Genomic DNA, 17,377 nt, shown 5'->3' on the forward strand with positions numbered 1-17,377 from the left:
CTCCAGTATAATTCTCTGTTATACATTATAGCAAATCCCCGCCCCAGTAGTTAGGAGATTCGTATGACCCACACTTCATATAGCTGGTCTACGTCAGCGTGATGAAGGACTGGCCTAATCCTCTCCATTCCACTGTTCAGGTGATCTCTCGTGCAAACTGCGCCCTCTGAATAAGAACCCAATAGCACAGAAGCAGGATTCACATGATTTCCCCCTCTTGCCCTTTTGAAGCAGAGAAGGAGGCCTCCGTGCTGTTGGGTGCTGACGTACAAGGATTAAGTATCCAAAGTTAATTAAGATAGTTCTTTCAACACAGGAGACTTATCAGTGCCCTATCTGGACTGAATTATCAGTCTACATGCACAAAAATATCTAATATTAAAAATGTAGAAATTTTGTGTACTAACAGCACAGCCCTAAACTGTGACATTTTTGTTCGTTTCAGCCCAGCTGTGGATTTTGGAATCCTATACATTTTTACTCAGAAGCAAATCTTACCGAATCCAATTAGTCTGACTCCCAAGTAAGGCTGTATACACTGCAGCCTTAATAACTTTCTAATTTTATACATGCCTATTGCTACCTTCATTCAATTTTCTCTCTCTCAGATTTTGAATCCCCCCTCCCCTGCATATGCTGTAGGCTTCTTTGCCTAGCAACCCTCCTTGCCATATATTGGGAATTATCTGGGTAAAAAATAGCCCCATTCATTGGTGAATATTATAGAAATGCACACACAGGGAAACCCGATTGGTTCAGCTTTATTCCTTCCACAAAACAGTGATTAAAGGAACACCAACAACAGGCAAGCCTTGCCAAAAGGGAACGGGAATTTCAAAGTTTGGGAAGACTTCATGAAGGATATGATAACATGTTTCTGGCAACAAGCCAGCAAAGGCAGTTGCCTCTGGATTTTTAACCACGGCGGGTATATATTGAAGAAACCTTGCAGACTGTAATCTGGCCATGTTACACAACTATGTCTGCTGCAGCATTAATAAGCAGGTGTATTTCCAGCTGGAAATAACCATGTCATTCTCCAAATCTGAATCACTGGTAATTTCCATCACTGTTCACCCTTTCCTCTGCCACCTGTACACTCATGTGTTAGTCAGAGGGTAGAGACAGTGTGCCGGCGGAGAACACAGGCTCAGAAAATCAAACCAGGAGGCGGGTGGTGGCATGAGAAACTGAGTCTGAACTGTAACAAGGCCTCTGACTAACATTCCATCAGGGAAGCGTACAGAAAGCCCGGCAGAGCCAGGAAGGACACTGCCCTGGTGCTTCCTTTCTGCCACTTCAAAAATATCAACTAACAGGCCCGTTCAAGGAGTGCTTTGGACAGATCCTGACATAAACTCTTGGCCTTGGCCTCATATTACATTGCTGGAAAATGGAAGGAAAGAACTGCTAAGAATAATTATTGCAAACTAGGACTCAGCTAGACTGGTAAAGAAACAGCAATTTATATGCATTGCATGTGCGATATAACTTTGTGCCACCAAATGGCGATGTGGAGTCCCATCTTTCTCTACCTGTTTTCCCTGTTTAAATTTACAGCACTTTCAACTGAAACGCTTCTTTGAAGTGTCTAGATCCAGCCCTAATCTGTACATATTAAGCCTTTTAACAACAAGAGCATTGTTAGGGAATTTTTTTAAAAAAAACCAAAGCATGGCATTTTATATTCATATTGTGCTGCTTTCCTCTTTTGAAAACTTATTTTAGTTTATTGTAGATGGGTAAAGGTAAAGATAAAGGGACCCCTGACCATTAGGTCCAGTCACGGACGACTCTGGGGTTGCGGCGCTCATCTCACTTTACTGGCTGAGGGAGCTGGCATTTGTCCACAGACAGTTTTTCTGGTTCATGTGGCCAGCATGACTAAGCCGCTTCTGGTGAACCAGAGCTGTGCACAGAAATGCTGTTTACCTTCCCACCGGAGCGGCACCTATTTATCTACTTGCACTTGATGTGCTTTTGAACTGCTAGGTTGGCAGGAGCAGGGACTGAGCAATGGGAGCTCACCCCATCACAGGGATTCAAACCGCCGACCTTCTGATCGGCAAGCCCTAGGCTCAGGGGTCCCCTGTAGATGGGTAGTTTCCGAATTTTCAGCCAGTGTCACATTCTGTAAATGGGAAATCCTGTTATCTAGGGGTAATTGTAACTCACAATATAGAATCATAATAATTTCTTACTGTGCCTCCACAATAAACTAAAAGGCTGCAACTGACATTACCCCTTTTCTGTCCCCCCATCAGAGTACCAAATTTTGTAATGCAGTTCTCCAAGCAAACAATGTTTAGAAAAATGCATATATTAGGGGAACATATGCATAAAAATGAAGGTATTTTTGAAAATAACATAAAAATCCACTATATTGGGAGAAATTATTTGCAAAAATGTGTACCTTAGTCAAAACTGCACACAAAAATGCAGAAATTCAAATTAAAACTGAAAAAAATTCATGAAGATTTTTTTTAAAAAAAACACACACAAAATTGCTACAGAAATGTGGGAAATTGGGTTTAAGATTGGAAAAATAAACTGAGAAAACTGAAATTGACAGATCGTTCCATCCAGCATCCCAAAGAGTAAGAGATTAATATGGGGGGAGAAATGTGGCAGTGGCCAGGAAGGAATGGGTCCAATTCTTCTTGAATGCCCTCCTTGAATGTTTTTGCCAGGCTGAAATGTGTCTCTAAGTATGGTAATGCCTCTTGCTTCCCTAGATGAAGCATCGGGAGGAGGTGGGTTGGAAACCTCTGACTTCTGTGTGGCTGGAATGCAGCTCAGTGTACAAAGGTACAATTGTTGTCCCACCCACTTTTTGCTTCTGTCCCCACCCGCCACTGGCCTCTGGAAGGTTGTCCATGAGGAAATGTGTCCCTCAGGCTGGAAATGCTTCCCAAACCCTTAGAGCTAGAAGGTCAAAGGCTTGGACATTCCTCCCAACATATTTTACACCTAAAAGTAGTTTTTCTTGTTTACTTTTACCACAAAGTGGCATGTCTTTTGCTTGGTAGGTAGGAGAGAACGGGATTCCTTGTCCCCATATAGTTTACAGCCGTGACGCTGTGAGAGATTACCAAGGGAGTGGTTTGGGCTGCCTTATTATCAGTCATGAAAATGGCTTGCTTTGGAAACTCTTTTCAGTATAATCAGAAGCCAGTCAATTCAGGCCTATATTATGCAATAGAAGATAATGTAAGCACGCTATTAACCAGCTGAAATGCATGAACTTGATACTTGCTTGTTCTTAAATCAAAAGGTTTCTCAAAAGTCTTTCAACTTTTTTAAAAATATGAGATTGATTAACCAAGTCTAATTAAATTTATGAATTCAGAGAAAAATATTAAATGTTATTAACTGTGGAAGGAATGTGCATCCTTAATAGCCCAGCAAGTTCACAAAGACAAATGAAATCAGTTTACAGGGGTTAAGTAAGCACAATATTTTATATATTACAGTTCAATTTGATCCAATTTCAACAATGCTGCATAAGAGTTTCAGAACTAATTTCCCAGACTGAACATTTTTTAACAAATGTTACTACTCATATCATTTCAAAATTGCAGCTACCAAACAACCAGAGCTTCATGAAGAAGATGTTTGCTTTAGCCTTGTGGATGAACTGCTTTTTGCCTCTTTGCCATTTCACGCATTAAAGAAGCCCTCTCTGTTTTTGCACTACACTCCGTTCTATGTTCTTTTAAATTGCTGAGGCTCTGTAAGAGGAGGAAGAGAGGAGGAGGAGGAGGAAGAGGAAGAAGGAGGGAATGCAGGCAGTCCCGAGTTGGCTGCCATGGTGAGATTTTCAAATAGCACCAGCAAACAACCCTGACATGATACTTTTTCAGGCAAAAAACAAAACCAGTGAGTAACTGACGAAACGTATTTCTACTAATGGAGGGAGACTCTATAGATATCAAACTATTGGTAGAGATAGCAGATCAACAGCAATGGAGCCTTCTATTTTTTTATTTGCCCACAACAGAGGTTCCTGCAGTTGAAACTTTATTCTGTAAAGGAATCTGCGCCAACAGAGCACATGATTAACTGGCACCTTGGAAGTCGTCCCACTGAGCACTACACACATTCCTTAAAATTATGGGCTTTCACGATTGAAATATTGTGCTCAGCACTTCACAGGATCCAGTTCTCAGTTATCAAGCTCCCTCATATCCTCTTTCTTATGGGCAAAATCCACCCCAGTGCCAAGGTTCTGTGTAACTTGCATTCCCACAGAAACGTTTAGTCATAAAGCTACTTCAAAGAAGGCCAAATTAAACTCTTCTCCCATTTGCACTCCTTTCAAGCCCCTTCGTATTGAAGGGCGCAGGGAGCACATGTTTTTGAAATCCACACTTTCTCTCCCAAAGGGTTCAGTCAATAAGACAAGCCTCACTTAGTTTGCCTGTTGTGTTCTCTTGGACCAACACAGCAATACCATTTCAAATATCAGATTGGAATTCCATAAGAATAATACCCATACGATGTGATAGAAACAGAAGAGTTGCAACCTAGCATATTTTCTAAACAGCAAAATGCATTTCAGTGCATAGCAAAATGCTTTTGGGAGTCCACCCTATTTCGTACTCATACTTTATAAATAACAAGTTTTATTTAAGCAATGTGATACTGTGCATATTATCACAATTTCCATGTCAACTACCAGTAGCAAAACTGATTTAACGGTTAACCCCACATTAAGACAAAACTACATATAACAACAACCTGTTTACTACATTTCATATCAGTGTGAATCCAAGCAACAGTTTCTACAAACTACTTGTTTGCAACTGAGGGCAAAACTTCAAATTCAGAAAAAAGCAAGTGGTATAGCCCCCCCAGACACTACAGCAGAAAAAGAACTCTTAAGTCAGCCTTTCTCAACCTTGGGCCTTCAAATGTTGTTGGGCTACAACTCCCATCATCCCAAACAAATGGTCCTGCTAGCTAAGGATGGTGGGAGTTGTAGCCCTACAACATCTTTCTTGAGAAAGATGCCTTAAGTTGTGATAGAGAAGCAAGAGCTCTGCTTAACTTCCCTTTACTCATACAGGAGTTGCTGTAAGATCGTCTCATCTGGCAGCCTTTTTTTCCACTAAATGGACAAACTGTGAGAAATGAAGCAACATGCTGGCATCTGTACTTGCCATGGTAAAATTACTCAGACTTAGGAAGAACAAAGTTGCTTGTACAATTTATTCTAGAAAGGGAAGTGCCTGATTTGTTCTTTTTAAAGCTTCCTTCTCTCTGAGTCTCCACTTAATCAGATTCATGTTTGGCAAGCTACCTGCCTGGCTAATTCTTCATTAGGCAGAACCTGAACTGGGTGCATGCATGAAGGCCTGGCTTTATTGGAGCAAACACAACAAACGTTTTCAAGGGAATCACTGCCAGGAGGGCTTGGTGATGAAGAGAACCCCCCAAAGTGTCCCATATTTTATTAGAAGGCAGGATGAGGAAGCCATCCCCCTCCCATGGAAAGCGCACAAATATGAGCTCTCTGGGTGGCAGATTTTACTGCTGGTAAAAATGAGTAGGAACTGTATCATATGATCTGGTTTTCAGAAAGATTGCCTTGAGTTGCGGTTGCGGTTTGAACTTACTTCTCTCCGTTCCTTCGTTGTACGGGTGAAAATTTTGAAACTTAATAAATAGAAGAGGCAATTTGGAAAAGCCAGATTAAAGCAGCAGAAGAGCCATCATTATCCTTAAATCATGGGGTAACCTTTGGGCAGGAACGATAGGAATATATTTTTCGATCAGAAACATCCACAATCCCCTCTTAGTCGAAGAGCAAAGGAACTCTCTGTTCTTCTCTCCCCTGCAGTCTCCTCTCCGTCCTGCTCTCGCTCTCGCTCTCACTCTCCTTGCCTGCCTATCATCTTGCTCTAATTGTTTCCAGATTTGTGTGGGAGGTCAGGGCCCGGGAGTGCTGCTTCATGCCAAGTTTATAAACAGAGCAGTGTTTCCAGATGGCCACTGGCTCCAGCCTGGCTAGCAGGTTGATTGGGACCAGAATAACAACAGGTGGAGGACAGACAATGAATTCCTTGACACTTATTTTACTCCCTTTGCTTCCCTGCTCCCCCCACCCCACCCCATTCAGCAGCCACCACAGTTATTACCAGGCTCACCAGCAGACCCAAATATATTTCAGCCCAGGGAAGGGATGGAACGCACCAGAGGCAAACAAGTGACTTCCTCATCTCGAGAAAAGAGAAGGGCATGGGGTGAAGTCTGCCTTATTTTACTGCCACAGGCTACTTATTGCTGCTGTTCATTAGAGTTGCCTGCTCAGCTTTGCAAAAATGGTGGGGGGTGGCTCTTAAAGGTAAAGTAAATGAGAACTGGCATACAAGTATATATATAAAAAACATTATTTTTACTGCATACCTCAGGTGCATGAGTTCTTTTTCTGTCCACCAAGGACCCCACAGTCCACTCTTTAGTTTCCCAGCTGTTGTTAGATAAGATGGATTTTTAAGCAATATATATTTAAAAAATGTTTTCTGTACCCCATTATTGTTTCAGACTGTGTAGGCACATAAAGATGTGCTTTTTTTGTGCACCAAATTGCAGCCCAACAAATGGTGACACTTTCAGACCATAAAACGTAATGGGATGGTGTCCCACACAAACAGAAAAATAAATCTCTTCAAGTAACTGAAGCAACTTCCTCCTTCACTGCTACCACGGCAGAAATCCTAATCCAGCACTGCTAGCTTTAAAGTTCAGACAGGGAGAGAATGTTACGTCCATTTCCTAATTTCTAATTGCAGACATTTCCTATAGTCCTGTGTGTACCAGTGGTGCACTGCAATTCACTTTACTAAACTGGAGAAACACCGCCTCTGTACTGTTTTACTCAAACTGGGAGCATTTCACTTATTTTCTCTAGCTGAACAGGAGCAGTTTGAAACATATGCCACAAGGAGGAAGCTACTAATTAATGGTACAGTAGCCCTGAAAGCTTTAAATAGTACTTTTACAATCCACACTGGGCAGCCTGGTGTTGCAATTGCATTGCAAGTGAACAATTATTTAAAAAACTAGCCTGAATATTTTTTTCAAAAAAACACTAGAATAGTGTCATCTGGATTCTTCATTTAAAAAGAGTGAATAATAGATGACAATTCCAGACTAAAGAGCTATAATATGAAAGCATCAAGTCTTTGCCTGTCAAGCTATCATCTAAAAGCTAATAGAGAATTGCTAAATTTCACCCTAGTAACAATGAAGCACATCGACTATTCACTGTAATTCTGTATCTGTGTTAGAAATACATGAATGGCAACTTCGATTTCTAAACTAAATGTTAAAAGAAATCAAACCATTAAACATATAGATTCATAATACATCTGTCTGCTTGATATGTTTGTTTCTTTTCCATCCACTAAATATTTATTTAATATGCTGCATAGACACCTGGGAATGCTGCTGTTATTGTTAAATTCGGGGGGGGGGGGCAGTTCAAAATGTGTCCATTTTTGATAGCATCTCTTTCCCAGGGTTTGTACAAATTCATCCCAAAATGTGTTTAGAAATGAACTACATAGCTGACTTCTAATGTTCCTGCAAGTAGCCAGCTATGCTTCTCCTCAAATAACTTCTGAAACACCTCAAACCAAAATGAAGTTATTTTTCCCTTTCAAAATCTTGGCAGGAGGGTGAAAAGACTTGTGTGGAGGAGGTGAGAAATACCATTTCCAAATGCTGAAAAAGCCAAGTAAACTGTCTGTGGTAACAACCCAAAGTCAGCGACAGTACATTATTTATTACACTCATTCAAAACCATTGCTGTACAAAGTTGATGATAAAGAAGTTGAAGCATAGATACTGCAAATATTCTTGCAAATATAAAACTTAACTTCACAATTGGATTGGTTGAGGCTTTGTTCCTAGGACGTAGCAAAGGCTACACATCCCTGTGGTAAGAACACTAGGGTTTATTATACTACCTAGGAATTTCTCGATTTCGCCACATTATTGTCATTTGATAACTTTTATTTCTTAATGCCATTTTAAAAATGTTACTATACATGATTCCTGCATTGCAGGGGGCTGAATTAGATGACATTTTTGTTCCCTTCCAATTCTCTAATTCTCTGATTCTATTATTATTACTCTCTGTGTTCCACAGGCATCATGCAGTGCAATAACCTGTGATTTTTTTTCAACCACAGACTACCAGATTGGAGCTACATGTTGCTTGGTTCTCACTGTTATCATGGTTTTTGAATACCCACTAGAAAGCAAAACTCGTTCTATGTCAACATTCTGTACTGCAAAGTCTTTCACTCAAAAAAGAGAAACATGCTTCTTTGTAATTATTTGCCTTTGGTTGTGTTGTGCATTCTTGAATTGATTTCCCACAGTTATGGTATTTCAACATTCACAAAATGATAGGAGTACAGCATTGCTTCTGCTGAAATCCAAACTTTACTTTTAAAAAGAAGCAAAGGGATACCTAGAAAATGAAGAAATCAGCCATATATATATGGGACAAGGAGCTTCACTACAAACTGAAGTCTAGACCTTTTCAATTCCCTTGCGGGGTCTATTTGTTAGTATCCTGCCTGATTCTTTCTGGCTTCATGTGCTTCAGTGCAAGGCCACAATAAGCAAATGTGCCATATCAGGGACTCAAGTTTTCCAGGTGCAAATAAACTATTATGAGTGACATCTTCATGCCCCCTTGTATGCATCTTCTGTAGGGGGTCCCACACAATATAGTCTCAACAATATAGAAAGCCCCCCATGCTATGCCTCTGGTTACAGCTCATCAGTGAAGCTCAGAGTTCTGCTCAGTGACACAAGGGAGACAGTGAGTTGGCTATCCATCCATGCTAGTCCTCCTAGGCAACTCTTCAGAAGGGGCGAGAACCATCTCCTCATCTTAATTGATACATGCCTTTCATGTTCCTTCAATATTATTCATATCCCTCTACAATATGTGTTCCTCAGAATAGCAGAGCTTGTGTTGATAGGTGTCTTGGTGCAGACCTGCAGAAGGCTTGAAATCAAAGAAACTCTCATTTAAAATCATTCTCTGTATTAATAGAGTTCCATTTCTTCCATTAAAGCTATTTCTGCAATCAAGATCAATGGGGAGATATTACAAGTATTTATAGAGTTCAGAAGCAGCCACTGCTAGGTTTTCTTTGTAGTAATGTGGTAGGAAGAGGCTGATATCTTAACTCTAAATGGTAAAAAAAGAGAGCCATGTTAAGCTGAGGATTTGAAATGTATGGGTTTTGACCGCAACAACATAGAAAATGTCCACATTTCAGCCGCTGGTCAAATGTGTCTGAGGTTTTCATCCAGATGATCTTTCCTTATATAGCGATAAGAGTTCCAACCTCACCACCTCTAGTTACAGTATTTCCAGAAATCAAACTCCTGTTGCATCATAACACCACACTTTACAATTCCACATCTGAATCCACTGGAATAAGGAAACAGAATCTGCCTCAGCTAAAGGGATTTATTACTTTCTGATTCGACAGTAAACTTGTGGTATTTTTCTTCCGTTCTCCTCACCTAGTTGTACTTTACAGCATTCTTTGCTTACTCAGCATATTACTTAATGCCTGCAATTCCAATTCTCTCTCTCTCCCCCCCCCATTTTTGTGGTTTCCTTTCCCTATGTTTTTGTTCTTCTTCTAGTGGTTCTCTCAATTTCTTTGTTTTAGTTCGTGCTTATTCTAAAATGTACCGTGGTTTATTTTAGGATATTTATATTTGGAACGGAATTATAGTCTGAAAATTTATGCAATAAGTACATATTTTGGTTGGAGAAATATTACCCTGTCTGTTTTGTTTTGTTTCGAAATACTGTTTACAGTTGACAGGTTGTAATTCAATTACTCTGCTGCTAAACAGGCAAAAACAAAAACAAAAAAACCCCCAACAATGATAGTTATGGAGACTTACAGCTCAATCCTATGCATGTCTACTCAGAGGTAAGCACCATTCCTGATAGCTGCATCAAAAATCTCAGGTGGTCATAATTGGGCTAGTGAACATGTAGGTTTTCTTCTAAAGCAGAAATTATTTGTTTCAAGTTTTTATAGGATGTATTTGTCCTACAAATATGCCCATCTTCACATTTTCTTAATCTTCTCAAGCACCTGAATTTGTATACAGAGCAGTTATAATACATCTGCACACTTTCACACAACCATTTCATCACAATTTTGGTGTGCTTTATTTATTTATTTGTTGGTTGGTTGGTTGGTTGGTTGGTTGGTTGAATTTATATACCGCCCTATACCTGCAGGACTCAGGGCGGTTCACAGAATAAAATCAAAACGTAAAACCACAAAATGCATAATCAAAATAAAAGCAACAACCCAATGACACCCCCTCCCCGCAAAAAAACACATTTTAAAAGGGCATAGGATATCAATCAAATCAACCAAAGGCCTGGTTAAAAAGGAACGTGTACCTTTATGGTACAGAATCTCTTCCAAAGAATAACTAGGTTTATAAAGTTTATAAACACCTGTACCATGCAACTAAATAAGGTTTTCCAATCCAAAATAAATTGGCTCATTTCAGTATTGGAGACTTACCTTCAGCAAAGTCAATTTGCATGGCTGTAAGCCACAAAATTTATGCAAATGCTTCCCGTTTTTGTACACTCTGAAACCCATGTTTAAACATTTAACTGACTGGAGGTCTTAAACCAAATTCTGATAGTAGTTTCATATGTTTCCAAATCAATGGCTCCATGGTGTCTGCGATGTCATAGTACTTCCATATCATGTGTCTGGAAGAGGAATTATATATCTGTTCTTGAACGGCTGACACAACCTTTTCAGAAGTCCTGCTCTTCTATTAATATAAGTCTTTATGGAATAATCACTATTGCCTGTCTCTCTACTATTCTTGTCTTACAGTTTTCCTGTTTGGTATTTTATGTTACATGCATTATATCAATTTCGAGTTGCATACCTATTCAAGGAAAGGGGGCTGCAAATGGCTTTTTTCCAGATTTTCTGCAAGTATAATCCATTTGGAGAGGGGAAAATCAGGTAAGGCAAGTATTTGTGGCTAAAACGTGGTTTTGCATAAACCTACTGTTTAAGTTTGGATATATGTTATTAATCTAACGGCACAGAAATAAATAGTCTGCAATTTATGAGGAAAATGCATTCTTACTCTATATTCAGACCCCCAAGATTGTGTGGGCTAAAGTAGAAAACCTATCAAGAAAAAGAAAGGAAAGGAAAATTACATCTGTAAATCAATCCATACTATGTTGTTTCAGTTGTGTAAATCTTCAAGTAATCCCACATGTAAATTAGGAGTCAAATAATTACTTTTTTTTTGTTGCTTCAGAGGTACCATTCTGCTTAGAAAAGCATATTGGCTGGAAAGTACTGATGACAATTTTAAAGATACTCCCAGAGAGGAACGTGTTCTGATAAATCATTAGGCTTAGATGCTTATCTAATCCATTTTTTAAGCAAATACAGTATATCACTTTTGTCCTTTAAGGTAATTATCTCATCCTATGATCCATTCAAAGCATCTTGTCATATGAACAGCCGGTTTGAATGGTACATACACAGATTAGCTCTAAATAATCTTACAGAGTCTAACAGGAAATCTAACATATTTCCTAATTATCTGTGCTTTTATCTGTAGCATTTTTCTCATTCATCTTCTTGCTGCTCAGCTTTTCTTCTTTCTTTTTGGCTCTGTATGCAGTAGAAGGTAGATATCTGGCAGGGGTGAATATTTTACCGAAGCATTCTTTTACTTTTTTTGGCATTGTCTGCTTTGACAGAGCCAATCCCATTTGGGGTAGTTTAAATCCAGAAGGCGCACACACACACACACTCAACACACAAAAAGGTGTTTGGTACTGTCAAAGCTGTCTGTGCTGCTGTGTACTGTTTATTCAGTGGGCATACAAGCACAGATCTGTATGCAGCCTTTTCAGGTTCATAAGAATATTTGTGTTAGTGCCCTGTGTTTTGTATCTAGGGATAATGAACTAACTGCATACAGCTCCTTTAAGAAAAACCTAGCCACCGTTCACCTCCCTCCAACTAGGGACCAGACTAGATGGGACACCATTATTTTCTTAGAGTAAATAACAGGTGCAGGGGACCCTGGTAGCATCCATTAACCCTTTTGTCACAAGGCAAATAGGAGGCCCAGGGACCTAATCCACAGGTGCTACTTCCTCTTTAAAAACCACACAATAGATGACTGTGTAAATGTTGCCACTTCTGGTTTGGCCAGTGGAGAAATGGGGCACCAGCAAGCATTTTCTAGCATGCTGCTAGGGTGCTGTATATCGTTCTATCCAATACAATGGTTACACTGTGGAGTATTGAGCAAGATTCAACAAACAATACAAATGCAGAGACTAGAAGAGCTAGAACAAGTGCTCACGGACTGAACAAGTCTTCAGCTGTTGAAAAGAGAAGGTACCTCAGAGACAGAGGTGCTTAAACCATGTGGGCTGCAAGGCCACACACCCATCATATTAATTCATAAACACAAGTCTTATTCACATCTTTTTCATGTAGGAGGCACTCATGTGTAGACCAAGGAGCAAGGCTGTGCTGCTGGCCCTGCCCTTGCCATCATATGACCACTTTAGCCCCACCCCCTGACATCCGTGTGGCGATCATGGACCTCTGAAGAGGAGACTTCGCTGCTCCTCACCATCAAGATGCCTGAACAAACAGGGTCCTGGTTGCATGTAGAGGTTCCTCTTCAGACACCCACACTCAGCATTTTACACATCAGTGTCCTCCACGCAGCATTGCAGGACCCTCTGGAACAATGTGCTTTTTTTGATGAGGACAAAACAATGTTTTTCTCACATCCCTGTTAGCCCCACCAGCTCTTCTAAGTGCAAGAGTCTAACTACTGCTCCACTTACTGCAAGATGATCCTCCCACCAAGTCACAAGCAGTTATCTGTAGGGCAGCTCTGCGATAAATGTCCACCTCCCAGTTTGAGAGCTGGAAGAGGTGGAATAGCAACACTCATTCCAAGAATCCTGAGGCAGTTGCTGATTGGAGGCCTCTGAATGCCCCTCACAATGAGCCTTGTCTCTTAGACCTCCTGCAATAGTTCAAGGGCCTCTATGATAAGTTCTCATCTACCCACTAGGGAAGAGGTTCCTAGAAGGAATGGAGCAGCAGGAACTCTCTTGTACTCCATGAAGCCAGACAACCAAGTTGCTGATCTCCTCCTTCCAGGCATCCAATAGGAAATGGGAGCTTGCTTGCAGAGGCTCCTGTCACAATACTGAGACACTGTTCAACATAAATGAATCACTGTTAATTTAATACAATTAAATTAAATCATTTAATTAAAAATTAATTAGAAGTGTTTTCTTTTATTTAAGCATTCCTTTTTCAAAGGGGGTTCAATTATTTTGTTTATATTCATTATTTTTAAAGACAAAATTTCTATAGAGTTCTTTTTATGCAAACCCTTCCTTTTTTTTAGTTTACCTATTAAGTGATGCTGAGTACATAAAAAGCAGTGTGCAAACTAACAGCAGAATCCTGTTCACGTCTAATCAGAAAAAGCCCCAGTGAATTCACTGAGGCCTACTTCTTGGTAAGTGGGTATAGACAGGATTGCTGATTTAAAATGACATTTCACCAGAGTCAGGCAGCAATGCTCAGAAACCTTTAGCAAGCTGTGGTCCAAATAACACTTTTAATGCATCCTTTTGCATTTGAGAAACCTTAGATGGGATTTGAAAGGCGAGCAAAGGAAACAGGTACATTGGAAAAACAAGATTCCTGAATGCCTGTGTGGGTCTCAAGATTAGTTGTGTAGGGCTCCATACTGCAGTCGATATGCCATATCCTCCAGCTCTCAACACCAGCCTAATCATGTTCCGACTAAACTTATGTTGTATCATTATCTTTAATACGGTAGGATTAAAATTGAAAGGCCCGCTGAGTGTTTTAAAAATCCGACCCATTTCATTTTAGTGATTATGAAGTGTAATATGAAACCCCTATCACAATTTCTCCCTTCAACCCACAGCTCTTCTGTTTCATTTATATGCCTTCCCCTTTAATTAACTATGAAATAAGATGTCAGCTTCTCATTCCATGCAAACTTCTCGTTCTGCTATTAAAAACCTCATATATTGTTAGCAAATAAATAACTCAAAGATTCAGTTAGGAAATTGGTCCATCCAGATTAAAACAACCATATCCTCTGGATGTAGAAAAGAAATTAAGAATCCCCTGAGTTCCAGTTGGCACCAGGATGCACAAGTTATTTGCAGTTCAGTAAAACAAAGCTTCCATCTATAATCTTTTTATTCTGTTTTCAAATAATATAAATGGAGGGTTGGAGGGATTTATTTTTAAAAAATCAGAACAGATGAGTTTGGCGGATCTTTTTGTTCTTTTAGATTTTTACTGTTTAAATGGTACATACAATAAACAGATATGTACCCTTCTTGTGGGTTAAAGCATCTTCCTATACATTAAAAAGAGGCACTGAGAACTTTAGCAGAGACAAACCGTTTGTTTTTCATTTGGTTTGAGATAATGAAATTATGCCCCTAAATGATAATAAAAAAGGAACAAATAAACACAAAAGTGCCACTTTTTCCCACTCCAACCTCTTGGAAAGAAAGAAAGAAAGAAAGAAAGAAAGAAAGAAAGAAAGAAAGAAAGAAAGAAACCACTATAGTAATACGCAGGCTTTTAGCTATTTAGATGAAAAGCAAAGCTTCTGTTTTTCTAAGGCACTATTTTGACCTCAAGTAGATAAAGCACATTAAACAACAAACATTCTGCAAAGAGTTACTGTGTTCTTCCCCCCATCGACTCTGTTTACATTAGGAAATCTACCCAGGGACTGAGGGGAAGGGGAAGGCGGGAAAGCTGCCTTTCATCGGCTGCTCTCAGTTCCACTGGCTCCAGTTAAAGCTGGCCCCTGTTTCTCGGTAAGCTTACTCCACTCCAGATGTGCCTCGGCTCCAGAGTGGCTGCCATGTACAGTAAATCGGCATCTGAGGGCTCGTCAATCTGTGGAGTAGAGCAATTGTGGTCTCGCCAGGCCGCCCCACTGGCACAAACAGAAAGTTGTGCTGCTAACTGGTGAAGGAGCGCGGGCGGCGGGGGGGGGGGGCAGCAGGGAGAGGAGCAGGCAGGAAGGACTGGGTCGCCGGCAGTGTGTGAGAGGTGAGGGGTTAGTGCCCGACAGAAGACGGGGAGGGCTCCTGGGGAGGTGGTCCTCCTTAATGCATTTGCAAAATTACTCGTAAATGTTTTACGCATTAGAAGCAAAGGGGAATGCTATATAGCGTTTGGAACTGTTGGCCGTCTATAGGTCCCTGCGGAGACGCTGGTTTAGTACGACTTGTAACCAGAGCAAGAGAAACATAAAATAGCTTGGGAAACTCAGCCAATTAGTCATTACATTGTAGAATGTAAAATCGTGAAAAAGAGAGGGGAGAGCAAGCAATGGCTCCAAACCATTTGCGTTTTGGTGTGTATAATAAGATATATATATATAGAAACACATTTCGTTTACATCGTGGGAGTAAAGTGGCAGGAACAAGGTGCTTTGTACTAATGATAATGTGGTCATTTGCACGAGTTATAATGTGATCATTCTAACCTAATCCTTTATGTCTGCTCACACCAGCCATGATGCATTTGAGAACCTTGCTGTGGTGGACCCAGGATGCAGTGAGCACACATTGGTATGGTCACAGACTTTACGTACCTTGGCTTTATTTTCTCACCCTTCTTGCCAGCCCTCTGTTTCCCTATAGGATCACCAGCCATGTTGGGGTTGAATAGGAATTTTTTTGCCTGCTCTGAAGTACTTTTATTCACCTGCTCTGTACTGAATTTGGGAAATATTGGTGTTTAGAAGTCAGTGCTGTAAAATGGATTGATTTGGTTGCATGGTTAAATATGTCACATTGTTGGCACAAAGGTGCAAGTAAGGTTAAGGTGGAGATCACGTAACAGGTCAGCGTCCTTAGGCACTTTTGAAAGTGAACAATGTTTCCAGAGGTCAGCTGTTTAGGGTTGTGGTGCCCATAGCATGGATGTGAAATGTTCCTGAGGCTCAGCTGCTGCACCTGCCCAAAGTTGTGTGGTCCAGGATTGGTTGGGGCAGGTAGGCCTCCCTATTCACCATAAAGTAGGGCCCAGGCTTTTTGCCTCTTGGAATGGGCAGGGTTTGGCTCGCCCAAGGTTGAAATTGTTAGGTTCCTACTCTTCTCATTTACAGATACTATACATAAACTGTGGCTCTAATTCAACCCATCACTTGTGTCTCAACTCTTTATTTCTGGATCTGTTCACAAATCTATTTCTCTTCTCATGACATTTATCTGCTGTCACTTTGGAGACTGACAATGTATCTAGGTTATTTTCTTTAGTATACGGTAAGATGCACTTTTATTTCTGGCCCCTTGCTCCCTCCCTACACAGTAAAATGATGCTTTTAGGAAAGTGAACTCATTAACATGGTTTCTGACATAATTAAGGGACATTTGGTTCTGTTTTCTGATCACAGATTTTATACTCTGCAAATGTAAATCAAATTTGCTGAGATGATATTGCCCAGTATTGACAATTGAAATAGGCAATTTTTAAACAAAACAAATCATTCAAAGTCACGGTTCTAGGATATGTTTAATACAAAGGGAGGAATTAGTGCACCCTATGCCCGCTGCTCTCTTACACATACTCACACCTGAGTAAATAATTTAAACAGGAAAAAGAATCCATAGTGCAGGCCTCATGGAAGTATGACACTGGATATCCTTCATGTACCAGACCACAAGAAAAAGCAACAGCATGCAATAGTCAGTTTGATCCAGCCTCTTATCTATTCCTGATAAGATTCTACAAAGACCAATAGGTCACCTCCGGACTGTCAGTATTTTTCTGGAGGGATTCAGGCACATACAAGAAAGATAGGTTTGGCAATTGAAATGAATTAATGTGCTCTGCTGCCGTGGTGCAACAAATTCACTTTTTTCCAAAATGGAAAAAAGTATAGGAGACATGCACTGAGAAGTATGGAATGAACAAATTATTAACAGGAAGATGTATAACTACCACACAAGCAAATCAGGATGAATTCTCATTGTCCAGGCACCAGGTTAGGCCATCCCCACAAACAAATTGGAACAAATGTTCAAGAAAGACGAGGCATAGGCTAACCTCCATACATGTTTTGTGTAAGCAGATCAGGGTGAGAGCTCAATAAGCAGGTTGTTTGGAGGAATCCAAGGAGACCCTTCAATTTTATTGTCCTTTGTTGCTGATGTTAGTGCATTTCAATGACCTAAACATAAAATCTGTCAGTGACTGTTCATCGTATAAAAACCAGACCA

At 40.3% G+C, this 17,377-nt stretch overlaps 1 long non-coding RNA gene across 2 annotated transcripts in view; it reads right to left on the bottom strand.

Moving 5' to 3' along the window:
- LOC308481469 overlaps positions 1-15,091 on the bottom strand; it is a 49,099-nt gene extending 34,008 nt beyond the window's left edge. Inside the window, exons 1-3 of one of the 2 annotated variants that reach the window (XR_013988696.1) lie at positions 14,973-15,091; positions 12,920-13,298; positions 11,179-11,222 (exon numbers count right to left, since the gene is read on the bottom strand). This is a non-coding gene — a long non-coding RNA (uncharacterized lncRNA). The remainder of the gene's footprint in view (positions 1-11,178; positions 11,223-12,919; positions 13,299-14,972) is intronic. The other variant, XR_013988695.1, reaches the window with a different exon arrangement.
- Between the last annotated feature and the right edge of the window lie 2,286 nt (positions 15,092-17,377).

The sequence above is a fragment of the Podarcis pityusensis genome (genome assembly GCF_964106645.2).
Source record: "Podarcis pityusensis genome assembly, chromosome: 7".
Taxonomy (NCBI): domain Eukaryota; kingdom Metazoa; phylum Chordata; class Lepidosauria; order Squamata; family Lacertidae; genus Podarcis; species Podarcis pityusensis.